Source organism: Schistocerca gregaria, chromosome 3 (genome assembly GCF_023897955.1).
Source record: "Schistocerca gregaria isolate iqSchGreg1 chromosome 3, iqSchGreg1.2, whole genome shotgun sequence".
Classification (NCBI taxonomy): domain Eukaryota; kingdom Metazoa; phylum Arthropoda; class Insecta; order Orthoptera; family Acrididae; genus Schistocerca; species Schistocerca gregaria.
Window position 1 is genome coordinate 30563431 of NC_064922.1, and position 12958 is coordinate 30576388.

Below are 12958 nucleotides of genomic sequence, written 5' to 3' on the forward strand. Positions count from 1 at the left end.
ATAGTCCACACATTACATAATGCCTCCAGATGTGCATCGGAAACTACTACTGGTCTTCCAGGAAACGATCAAAGCGTAGACTGTTTGAGACATTACTCCCATTTAATAAAATTGCGCATGGTGACTGTTGTATTCAATCCCGATGCAATTTCTGTGTTTCATCAACACTCTGCTAGTCCACACATTACAGAATGCCCCCATATGTCCATCGGAAACTACTACTGGTCTTCTAGGGAACGATCAAAGCGTAGACTGTTTGAGTCATTCCTCCCATGGAGGAAAATGCGCATGGTTACTGGTGTATTCAATCCCGATGCAATTTCTGTGTCTCATCAACACTTTAATGTCCATAGATTACAGAATGCCTCCAGATGTGCATCGGAAACTAATACTGGTCTTACAGGGAACGATCAAAGCGTAGACTGTTTGAGACATTACTCCCATGGAGGAAAGTGCGAATGGTGACTGTTGTATTCAATCCCGATGCAATTTCTGTGTTTCATCATCACTCTGATGTTCCACACATTGCAGAATGCCCACAGATGTGCATCGGAAACTACTACAGGTCTTCCAAGGAACGATCAAAGCGTAGACTGTTTGAGACGTTACTCAGATGGAGGAAAATGCGCATGATGACAGTTGTATTCAATCCCGAGGCAATTTCTGCGTTTCATCAACATTTTGAAGATCCACAGATTACAGAATGCATCCAGATGTGCATCGGAAACTACTACTGGTCTTGCAGGGAACGATCAAAGCGTAGACTGTTTGAGACATTACTCCCATGCAGGAAAGTGCGCATGGTGACTGTTGTATTCAATCCCGATGCAATTTCTGTGTTTCATCAACACTCTGATAGTCCACAGATAACAGATTGCCTAAAGATGTGCATCGGAAACTACTACTGGTCTTCCAGGGAACGATCAAAGCGTAGACTGTTTGAGACATTACTCCCATGGAGGAAAGTGCTCATGGTGATTGTTGTATTCAATCCCGATGAAATTTCTGTGTTTCATCAACACTCTGATAGTCCACAGATAACAGATTGCCTAAAGATGTGCATCGGAAACTACTACTGGTCTTCCAGGGAACGATCAAAGCGTAAACTGTTTGGGACAGTACTCCCATGGCGGAAAATGCGCATGGGGACTGTTGTATTCAATCACGATGCAATTACTGTGTTTCAACAACACACTGATAGTCCACACATTACAGAATGAACCCAGATGTTCATCGGAAACAACTACTGGTTTTCCAGGGAATGATCAAAGCGTAAACTGTTTGAGACATTACTCCCATGGAGGAAAGTGCACATGGTGAATGTTGTATTCAATCCCGATGCAATTTCTGTGGTTCATCAACACTCTGATAGTCCTCACATTACGGAATGACACCACATGTGCATCGGAAACTACTACTGGTCTTCCAGGGAACGATCAAAGCGTAGACTGTTTGAGACATTACTCCCAAAGAGGAAAGTGCGCATGGTGACTGTTGTATTCAATCCCGATGCAATTTCTGTGTTTCATCAGCACTTTGAAGGTCCACAGATTACAGAATGCCTCCAGATGTGCATCGGAAACTACTACTGGTCTTCCAGGAAACGATCAAAGCGTAGACAATTTGAGACATTACACCCATGGAGGAAAGTGCGCATGGTGACTGTTGTATTCAATCCCGATGAAATTTCTGTGTTTCATCAACACTCTGATAGCCCACACATTACAGAATGCCCCCAGATGTGCATCGGAAACTACTACTGGTCTTCCAGGGAACGATCAAAGCGTAAACAGTTTGAGACATTACTCCCATGGAGGAAAGTGCGCATAGTGATTGTTGTATTCAATCCCGATGAAATTTCTGTGATTCATCAACACTTTGAAGGTCCACAGATTACAGAATGCCTCCAGATGTGCAACGGAAACTACTACTGGTCTTGCATAGAACGATCAAAGCGTAAACTGTTTGAGACATTACTCCATTGGAGGGAAGTGCTCATGGAGACTGTTGTATTCAATCCCGATGCAATTTCTGTCTTTCATCGACACTCTGATAGTCCACACATTACAGAATGCCCACAGATGTGCATCGGGAACTGCTACTGGTCTTCCAGGGAACGATCAAAGCGTAAACTGTTTGAGACAGTACTCCCATGGAGGAAAGTGCGCATGGTGACTGTTATACTCAATCCCGATGCAATTTCTGTGTTTCATCAACACTTTGAAGGTCCACAGATTACAGAATTCCTCCAGATGTGCATCGGAAACTACTACTGGTCTTGCAGGGAACGATCAAAGCGTAAACTGTTTGAGACATTACTCCAATGGAGGAAAGTGCGCATGGTGACTGTTGTATTCAATCCTGATGCAATTTCTGTGTTTCATCAACACTCTGATAGTCCACACATTACATAATGCCTCCAGATGTGCATCGGAAACTACTACTGGTCTTCCAGGGAACGATCAAAGCGTAGACTGTTTGAGACATTACTCCCGTTTACTAAAATTGCGCATGGTGACTGTTGTATTCAATCCCGATGCAATTTCTGTGTTTCATCAACACTCTGCTAGTCCACACATTACAGAATGCCCCCATATGTCCATCGGAAACTACTACTGGTCTTCTAGGGAACGATCAAAGCGTAGACTGTTTGAGTCATTCCTCCCATGGAGGAAAGTGCGCATGGTTACTGGTGTATTCAATCCCGATGCAATTTCTGTGATTCATCAACACTTTAATGTCCATAGATTACAGAGTGCCTCCAGATGTGCATCGGAAACTAATACTGGTCTTACAGGGAACGATCAGAGCGTAGACTGTTTGAGACATTAGTCCCATGGAGGAAAGTGCGCATGTTGACTGTTGTATTCAATCCCGATGCAATTTCTGTGTTTCATCATCACTCTGATATTCCACACATTGCAGAATGCCCACAGATGTGCATCGGAAACTACTACTGGTCTTCCAGGGAACGATCAAACCGTAAACTGTTCGAGACATTACTCCCATGGTGGAAAGTGCGCATGGTGACTGTTATATTCAATCACGATGCAATTTCTGTGTTTGAACAACACTCTGATAGTTTACAGATTACAGAGTGCCTCCAGATGTGCATCGGAAACTACTACAGGTCTTCCAGGGAACGATCAAAGCGTAGACTGTTTGAGACATTACTCAGATGGAGGAAAATGCGCATGATGACAGTTGTATTCAATCCCGAGGCGATTTCTGCGTTTCATCAACATTTTGAAGCTCCACAGATTACAGAATGCATCCAGATGTGCATCGGAAACTACTACTGGTCTTGCAGGGAACGATCAAAGCGTAGACTGTTTGAGACATTACTCCCATGGAGGAAAGTGCGCATGGTGACTGTTGTATTCAATCCCGATGAAATTTCTGTGTTTCATCAACACTCTGATAGTCCACAGATAACAGATTGCCTAAAGATGTGCATCGGAAACTACTACTGGTCTTCCAGGGAACGATCAAAGCGTAGACTGTTTAAGACATTACTCCCATGGAGTAAAGTGCACATGGTGAATGTTGTATTCAATCCCGATGCAATTTCTGTGGTTCATCAACACTCTGATAGTCCTCACATTACAGAATGACACCACATGTGCATCGGAAACTACTACTGGTCTTCCAGGGAACTATCAAAGCGTAGACTGTTTGAGACATTACTCCCAAAGAGGAAATTGCGCATGGTGACTGTTGTATTCAATCCTGATGCAATTTCTGTGTTTCATCAACACTTTGAAGGTCCACAGATTACAGAATGCCTTCAGATGTGCATCGGAAACTACTACTGGTCTTCCAGGAAACGATCAAAGCGTAGACAATTTGAGACATTACTCCCAAGGAGGAAAGTGCGCATGGTGACTGTTGCATTCAATCCCGATGAAATTTTTGTGTTTCATCAACACTCTGATAGCCCACACACTACAGAATGCCCCCAGATGTGCATCGGAAACTACTACTGGTCTTCCAGGGAACGATCAAAGCGTAGACTGTTTGAGACATTACTCCCAAAGAGGAAATTGCGCATGGGGACTGTTGTATTCAATCACGATGCAATTACTGTGTTTCAACAACACACTGATAGTCCACACATTACAGAATGAACCCAGATGTTCATCGGAAACAACTACTGGTATTCCAGGGAATGATCAAAGCGTAAACTGTTTGAGACCTTACTCCCATGGAGGAAACTGCACATGGTGAATGTTGTATTAAGTCCCGATGCAATTTCTGTGGTTCATCAACACTTTGATAGTCCTCACATTACAGAATGACACCACATGTGCATCGGAAACTACTACTGGTCTTCCAGGGAACTATCAAAGCGTAGACTGTTTGAGACATTACTCCCAAAGAGGAAATTGCGCATGGTGACTGTTGTATTCAATCCTGATGCAATTTCTGTGTTTCATCAACACTTTGAAGGTCCACAGATTACAGAATGCCTCCAGATGTGCATCGGAAACTACTACTGGTCTTCCAGGAAACGATCAAAGCGTAGACAATTTGAGACATTACTCCCAAGGAGGAAAGTGCGCATGGTGACTGTTGCATTCAATCCCGATGAAATTTTTGTGTTTCATCAACACTCTGATAGCCCACACACTACAGAATGCCCCCAGATGTGCATCGGAAACTACTACTGGTCTTCCAGGGAACGATCAAAGCGTAGACTGTTTGAGACTTTACTCCCAAAGAGGAAATTGCGCATGGTCACTTTTGTATACAATCCTGATGCAATTTCAGTGTTTCATCACTACTTTGAAGGTCCACAGATTACAGAATGCCTCCAGATGTGCATCGGAAACTACTACTGGTCTTCCAGGAAACGATCAAAGCGTAGACAATTTGAGACATTACTCCCATGGAGGAAAGTGCGCATGGTGGCTGTTGTATTCAATCCCGATGAAATTTCTGTGTTTCATCAACACTCTGATAGCCCACACATTACAGAATGCCCCCAGATGTGCATCGGAAACTACTACTGGTCTTCCAGGGAACGATCAAAGCGTAAACAGTTTCAGACATTACTCCCATGGAGGAAAGTGCGCATAGTGACTGTTGTATTCAATCACGATGAAATTTCTGTGATTCATCAACACTTTGAAGGTCCACAGATTACAGAATGCCTCCAGATGTGCATCGGAAACTACTACTGGTCTTGCATAGAACGATCAAAGCGTAAACTGCTTGAGACATTACTCCAATGGAGGGAAGTGCTCATGGTACTGTTGTATTCAATCCCGATGCAATTTCTGTCTTTCATCGACACTCTGATAGTCCACACATTACAGAATGCCCACAGATGTGCATCGGGAACTGCTACTGGTCTTCCAGGGAACGATCAAAGCGTAAACTGTTTGTGACAGTACTCCCATGGAAAAAAGTGCGCATGGTGACTGTTGTATTCAATCCCGATGCAATTTCTGTGTTTCATCAACACTTTGAAGGTCCACAGATTACAGAATGCCTCCAGATGTGCATCGGAAACTACTACTGGTCATGCAGGGAATGATCAAAGCGTAGACTGTTTGAGACATTACTCCCATGCAGGAAAGTAGGCATGGTGACTGTTGTATTCAATCCCGATGCAATTTCTGTGTTTCATCAACACTCTGATTGTCCACATATTACAGAATGACACCAGATGTGCATCGGAATCTACTACTGGTCTTCCAGGGAACGATCAAAGCGTAAACAGTATGAGACATTACTCCCATGGAGGAAAGTGCGCATAGTGATTGTTGTATTCAATCCCGATGCAATTTCTGTGTTTCATCAACACTTTGAGGGTCAACAGATTACAGAATGCCTCCAGATGTGCATCGGAAACTACTTCTGGTCTTGCAGGGAACGTTCAAAGCGTAAACTGTTTGAGACATTACTCCAATGGAGGAAAGTGCGCATGGTGACTGTTGTATTCAATCCTGATGCAATTTCTGTGTTTCATCAACACTTTGATAGTCCACACATTACAGAATGTCCCCAGATGTGCATCGGGAACTACTACTGGTCTTCCTGGGAACGATCAAAGCGTAAACTGTTTGAGACAGTACTCCCGTGGAGGAAGGTGCGCATGGTGACTGTTGTATTCAATCCCGATGCAATTTCTGTGTTTCATCAACACTCTGATAGTCCACAGATAACAGATTGCCTAAAGATGTGCATCGGAAACTACTACTGGTCTTCCAGGGAACGATCAAAGCGTAGATTGTTTGTGACATTACTAACATGGAGGAAAGTGCGCATGGTGACTGTTTTATTCAATCCCGATGCAATTTCTGTGTTTCATCAACACTTTGAAGATCCACAGATTACAGAATGCCTCCAGATGTGCATCGGAAACTACTACTGTTCTTACAGGGAACGATCAAACCGTAGACTGTTTGAGACATTACCCCATGGAGGAAAGTGCGCATGGTGACTGTTGAATTCAATCCTGATGCAATTTCTGTGTTTCATCAACACTCTGATAGTCCTCAGATTACATAATGCCTCCAGATGTGCATCGGAAACTACTACTGGTCTTCCAGGGAACGATCAAAGCGTAGACTGTTTGAGACATTACCCTTATTTACTAAAATTGCGCATGGTGACTGTTGTATTCAATCCCGAGGCAATTTCTGTGTTTCATCAACACTCTGCTAGTCCACACATTACAGAATGCCCCCATATGTCCATCGGAAACTACTACTGGTCTTCTAGGGAACGATCAAAGCGTAGAGTGTTTGAGACATTCCTCCCATGGAGGAAAGTGCGCATGGTTACTGGTGTATTCAATCCCGATGCAATTTCTGTGTTTCATCAACACTCTGATATTCCACACATTGCAGAATGCCCCCAGATGTGCATCGGAAACTACAGTGGACTTGCAGGTAACTATAAAAGCGTAAACTGTTTGAGATATTACTTCATTGAGGAAAGTGCGCATGGTGAATGTTGTATTCACTCCCGATGCAATTTCTGTGTTTCATCAACACTTTGAGGGTCCACAGATTACAGAATGCCCACAGATGTATATCGGAAACTACTATTGGTCTTCCAGGGAAAGATAAAAGCGTAAACTGTTTGAGACATTACTCCCATGGAGGAAAGTGCGCATGGTGACTGTTGTATTCAATCTTTTTGCAATTTCTGTGTTTCATCAACACTCTGATAGTCCACACATTACAGAATGTCCTCAGATGTGCATCGGGAACTACTACTGGTCTTCCAGGGAACGATAAAAGCGTAAACTGTTTGAGACATTACTCCCATGGATGAAAGTGCACATGGTTACTGTTGTATTCAATCCCGATGCAATTTCTGTGGTTCATCAACACTCTGATAGTCCACAGATTACAGAATGACACCAGATGTGCATCGGAAACTACTACTGGTCTTCCAGGGAACGATCAAAGCGTAGACTGTTTGAGACATTACTCCCAATGAGCAAAGTGCGCATGGTAACTGTTGTATTCAATCCCGATGCAATTTCTGTGTTTCATCAACACTCTGATAGTCCACAGATTACAGAATGCCCCCAGATGTGCATCGGAAACAACACTGTACTTCCAGGTAACGATAAAAGCGTAAACTGTTTGAGACATTACTCCCATTGAGGAAAGTGCGCATGGTGACTGTTGTATTCACTCCCGGTGCAATTTCTGTGTTTCATCAACACTTTGAAGGTCCACAGATTACAGAATGCCCACAGATGTGCATCGGAAACTACTACTGGTCTTCCAGGGAACGATCAAAGCGTAGACTGTTTGAGACATTACTCCCAATGAGGAAAGTGCGCATGGTAACTGTTGTATTCAATCCCGATGCAATTTCTGTGTTTCATCAACACTCTGATTGTCCACATATTAGAGAATGACACCAGATGTGCATCGGAAACTACTACAGGTCTTCCAGGGAACGATCAAAGCGTAAACTGTATGAGACATTACTCCCATGGAGGAAAGTGCGCATAGTGACTTTTGTATTCAATCCCGATGCAATTTCTGTGTGTCATCAAAACTTTGAGGGTCCACAGATTACAGAATGCCTCCAGATGTGCATCGGGAACTACTACTGGTCTCTCAGGGAACGATCAAAGCGTAAACTGTTTGAGACATTACTCCCATGGAGGAAAGTGCGCATGGTGACTGTTGTATTCAATCTTGATGCAATTTGTGTGTTTCATCAACATTCTGATAGTCCACACATTACACAATGCCCCCATATGTGCATCAGAAACTACTACGGGTCTTCTAGGGAACGATCAAAGCGTAGACTGTTTGAGACATTCCTCCCATGGAGGAAAGTGGGCATGATGACAGTTGTATTCAATCCTGAGGCAATTTCTGCGTTTCATCAACATTTTGAAGATCCACAGATTACAGAATGCCTCCAGATGTGCATCGGAAACTACTACTGGTCTTGCAGGGAACGATCAAAGCGTAGACTGTTTGAGACATTACTCCCATGGAGGAAAATGCGCATGGTGACTGTTGTATTCAATCCCGATGCAATTTCTGTTTTTCATCAACACTCTGATAGTCCACAGATTAGGGAATGACACCAGATGTGCATCGGAAACTATTATTGGTCTTCCAGGGAACGATCAAATCGTAAACTGTTTGAGACATTACTCCCATAAATGAAAGTGCACATGGTGACTGTTGTATTCAATCCCGATGCAATTTCTGTGGTTCATCAACACTCTGATAGTCCACAGATTACAGAATGACACCAGACGTGCATCGGAAACTACACTGGACTTCCAGGTAACGATAAAAGCGTAAACTGTTTGAGACATTACTCCCATGCAGGAAATTGCGCATGGTGACTGTTGTATTCACTCCCGATGCAATTTCTGTGTTTCACCAACACTTTGAAGGTCCACAGATTACAGAATGACTCCAGATGTGCATCGGAAAGTACTACTGGTCTTACAGGAAACGATCAAAGCGTAAACTGTTTGAGACATTACTCCCATGGAGGAAAGTGCTCATTATGACTGTTGTATTCAATCCCGAGGCAATTTCTGTGTTTCATCAACACTTTAAAGGTCTACAGATTACAGAATGCCTCCAGATGTGCATCGGAAACTACTACTGGTCTTGCAGAGAACGATCAAAGCGTAGACTGTTTAAGACAATACTCCCACGGACGAAAATGCGCATGATGACTGTTGTATTCAATCCCGAGGCAATTTCTGTGTTTCATCAACACTTTGAAGGTCCACAGTTTACAGAATGCCTCCAGATATGCATCGGAAACTACTAGTGGTCTTGCAGGGAACGATCAAATCGTAGACCGTGTGAGACATAACTCCCATGGAGGAAAGTGCGCATGGTGTGTGTTGTATTCAATCCCGATGCATTTTCTGTGTTTCATCAACACTGTGATTGTCCACACATTACAGAATGCCCCCAGATGTGCATCGGAAACTACTAGTGGTCTTGCAGTGAACGATCAAAGCGTAGACTGTTTGAGACATTACTCCCATGGAGGAAAGTGCGCATGGTGAGTGTTGTATTCAATCCCGATGCAATTTCAGTGTTTCATCAACACTCTGATAGTCCACACATTACAGAATGCCCCCAGATGTGCATCGGAAACTACAGTGGACTTGCAGGTAACTATAAAAGCGTAAACTGTTTGAGATATTACTTCATTGAGGAAAGTGCGCATGGTGAATGTTGTATTCACTCCCGATGCAATTTCTGTGTTTCATCAACACTTTGAGGGTCCACAGATTACAGAATGCCCACAGATGTATATCGGAAACTACTATTGGTCTTCCAGGGAACGATAAAAGCGTAAACTGTTTGAGACATTACTCCCATGGAGGAAAGTGCGCATGGTGACTGTTGTATTCAATCTTTTTGCAATTTCTGTGTTTCATCAACACTCTGATAGTCCACACATTACAGAATTTCCTCAGATGTGCATCGGGAACTACTACTGGTCTTCCAGGGAACGATAAAAGCGTAAACTGTTTGAGACATTACTCCCATGGATGAAAGTGCACATGGTTACTGTTGTATTCAATCCCGATGCAATTTCTGTGGTTCATCAACACTCTGATAGTCCACAGATTACAGAATGACACCAGATGTGCATCGGAAACTACTACTGGTCTTCCAGGGAACGATCAAAGCGTAGACTGTTTGAGACATTACTCCCAATGAGCAAAGTGCGCATGGTAACTGTTGTATTCAATCCCGATGCAATTTCTGTGTTTCATCAACACTCTGATAGTCCACAGATTACAGAATGCCCCCAGATGTGCATCGGAAACAACACTGTACTTCCAGGTAACGATAAAAGCGTAAACTGTTTGAGACATTACTCCCATTGAGGAAAGTGCGCATGGTGACTGTTGTATTCACTCCCGGTGCAATTTCTGTGTTTCATCAACACTTTGAAGGTCCACAGATTACAGAATGCCCACAGATGTGCATCGGAAACTACTACTGGTCTTCCAGGGAACGATCAAAGCGTAGACTGTTTGAGACATTACTCCCAATGAGGAAAGTGCGCATGGTAACTGTTGTATTCAATCCCGATGCAATTTCTGTGTTTCATCAACACTCTGATTGTCCACATATTACAGAATGACACCAGATGTGCATCGGAAACTACTACAGGTCTTCCAGGGAACGATCAAAGCGTAAACTGTATGAGACATTACTCCCATGGAGGAAAGTGCGCATAGTGACTTTTGTATTCAATCCCGATGCAATTTCTGTGTGTCATCAAAACTTTGAGGGTCCACAGATTACAGAATGCCTCCAGATGTGCATCGGGAACTACTACTGGTCTCTCAGGGAACGATCAAAGCGTAAACTGTTTGAGACATTACTCCCATGGAGGAAAGTGCGCATGGTGACTGTTGTATTCAATCTTGATGCAATTTGTGTGTTTCATCAACATTCTGATAGTCCACACATTACACAATGCCCCCATATGTGCATCAGAAACTACTACGGGTCTTCTAGGGAACGATCAAAGCGTAGACTGTTTGAGACATTCCTCCCATGGAGGAAAGTGGGCATGATGACAGTTGTATTCAATCCTGAGGCAATTTCTGCGTTTCATCAACATTTTGAAGATCCACAGATTACAGAATGCCTCCAGATGTGCATCGGAAACTACTACTGGTCTTGCAGGGAACGATCAAAGCGTAGACTGTTTGAGACATTACTCCCATGGAGGAAAATGCGCATGGTGACTGTTGTATTCAATCCCGATGCAATTTCTGTTTTTCATCAACACTCTGATAGTCCACAGATTAGGGAATGACACCAGATGTGCATCGGAAACTATTATTGGTCTTCCAGGGAACGATCAAATCGTAAACTGTTTGAGACATTACTCCCATAAATGAAAGTGCACATGGTGACTGTTGTATTCAATCCCGATGCAATTTCTGTGGTTCATCAACACTCTGATAGTCCACAGATTACAGAATGACACCAGACGTGCATCGGAAACTACACTGGACTTCCAGGTAACGATAAAAGCGTAAACTGTTTGAGACATTACTCCCATGCAGGAAATTGCGCATGGTGACTGTTGTATTCACTCCCGATGCAATTTCTGTGTTTCACCAACACTTTGAAGGTCCACAGATTACAGAATGACTCCAGATGTGCATCGGAAAGTACTACTGGTCTTACAGGAAACGATCAAAGCGTAAACTGTTTGAGACATTACTCCCATGGAGGAAAGTGCTCATTATGACTGTTGTATTCAATCCCGAGGCAATTTCTGTGTTTCATCAACACTTTAAAGGTCTACAGATTACAGAATGCCTCCAGATGTGCATCGGAAACTACTACTGGTCTTGCAGAGAACGATCAAAGCGTAGACTGTTTAAGACAATACTCCCACGGACGAAAATGCGCATGATGACTGTTGTATTCAATCCCGAGGCAATTTCTGTGTTTCATCAACACTTTGAAGGTCCACAGTTTACAGAATGCCTCCAGATATGCATCGGAAACTACTAGTGGTCTTGCAGGGAACGATCAAATCGTAGACCGTGTGAGACATAACTCCCATGGAGGAAAGTGCGCATGGTGTGTGTTGTATTCAATCCCGATGCATTTTCTGTGTTTCATCAACACTGTGATTGTCCACACATTACAGAATGCCCCCAGATGTGCATCGGAAACTACTAGTGGTCTTGCAGTGAACGATCAAAGCGTAGACTGTTTGAGACATTACTCCCATGGAGGAAAGTGCGCATGGTGAGTGTTGTATTCAATCCCGATGCAATTTCAGTGTTTCATCAACACTCTGATAGTCCACACATTACAGAATGCCCCCAGATGTGCATCGGAAACTACTACCGGTCTTCCAGGGGACGATCAAAGCGTAAACTGTTTGAGACATTACTCCCATGGAGGAAAGTGCGCATGGTGAGTGTTGTATTGAATCCCATGCAATTTCTGTGTTTGAAAAACACTCTGATAGTTTACAGATTACCGAATGCCTCCAGATGTCCATCGGAAACTACTACTGGTCTTGCAGGGAACGATCAAAGCGTAGACTGGTTGAGACATTACTCCCATGGAGGAAAGTGCGCATGGTGACTGTTGTATTCAATCCCGCGGAAATATCAGTGTTTCATCAACACTTTGACCGTCCACAGATTACAGAATGCCTGTAGATGTGCATCAGAAAATACTACTGGTCTTGCAGGGAACGATCAAAGCGTAGACTGTGTGAGACATTACTCCCATGGAGGAAAGTGCGCATGGTGACTGTTGTATTCAATCCCGATGCAATTTCTGTGTTTCATCAACACTCTGATAGTCCACGCATTACAGAATGTCCCCAGATGTGCATCGGGAACTACTACTGGTCTTCCATGGAACGATCAAAGCGTAGTCAGTTTGTGACATTACTCTTATTGAGGAAAGTGTGCATGGTGTCTGTTGTATTCAATCCCGAT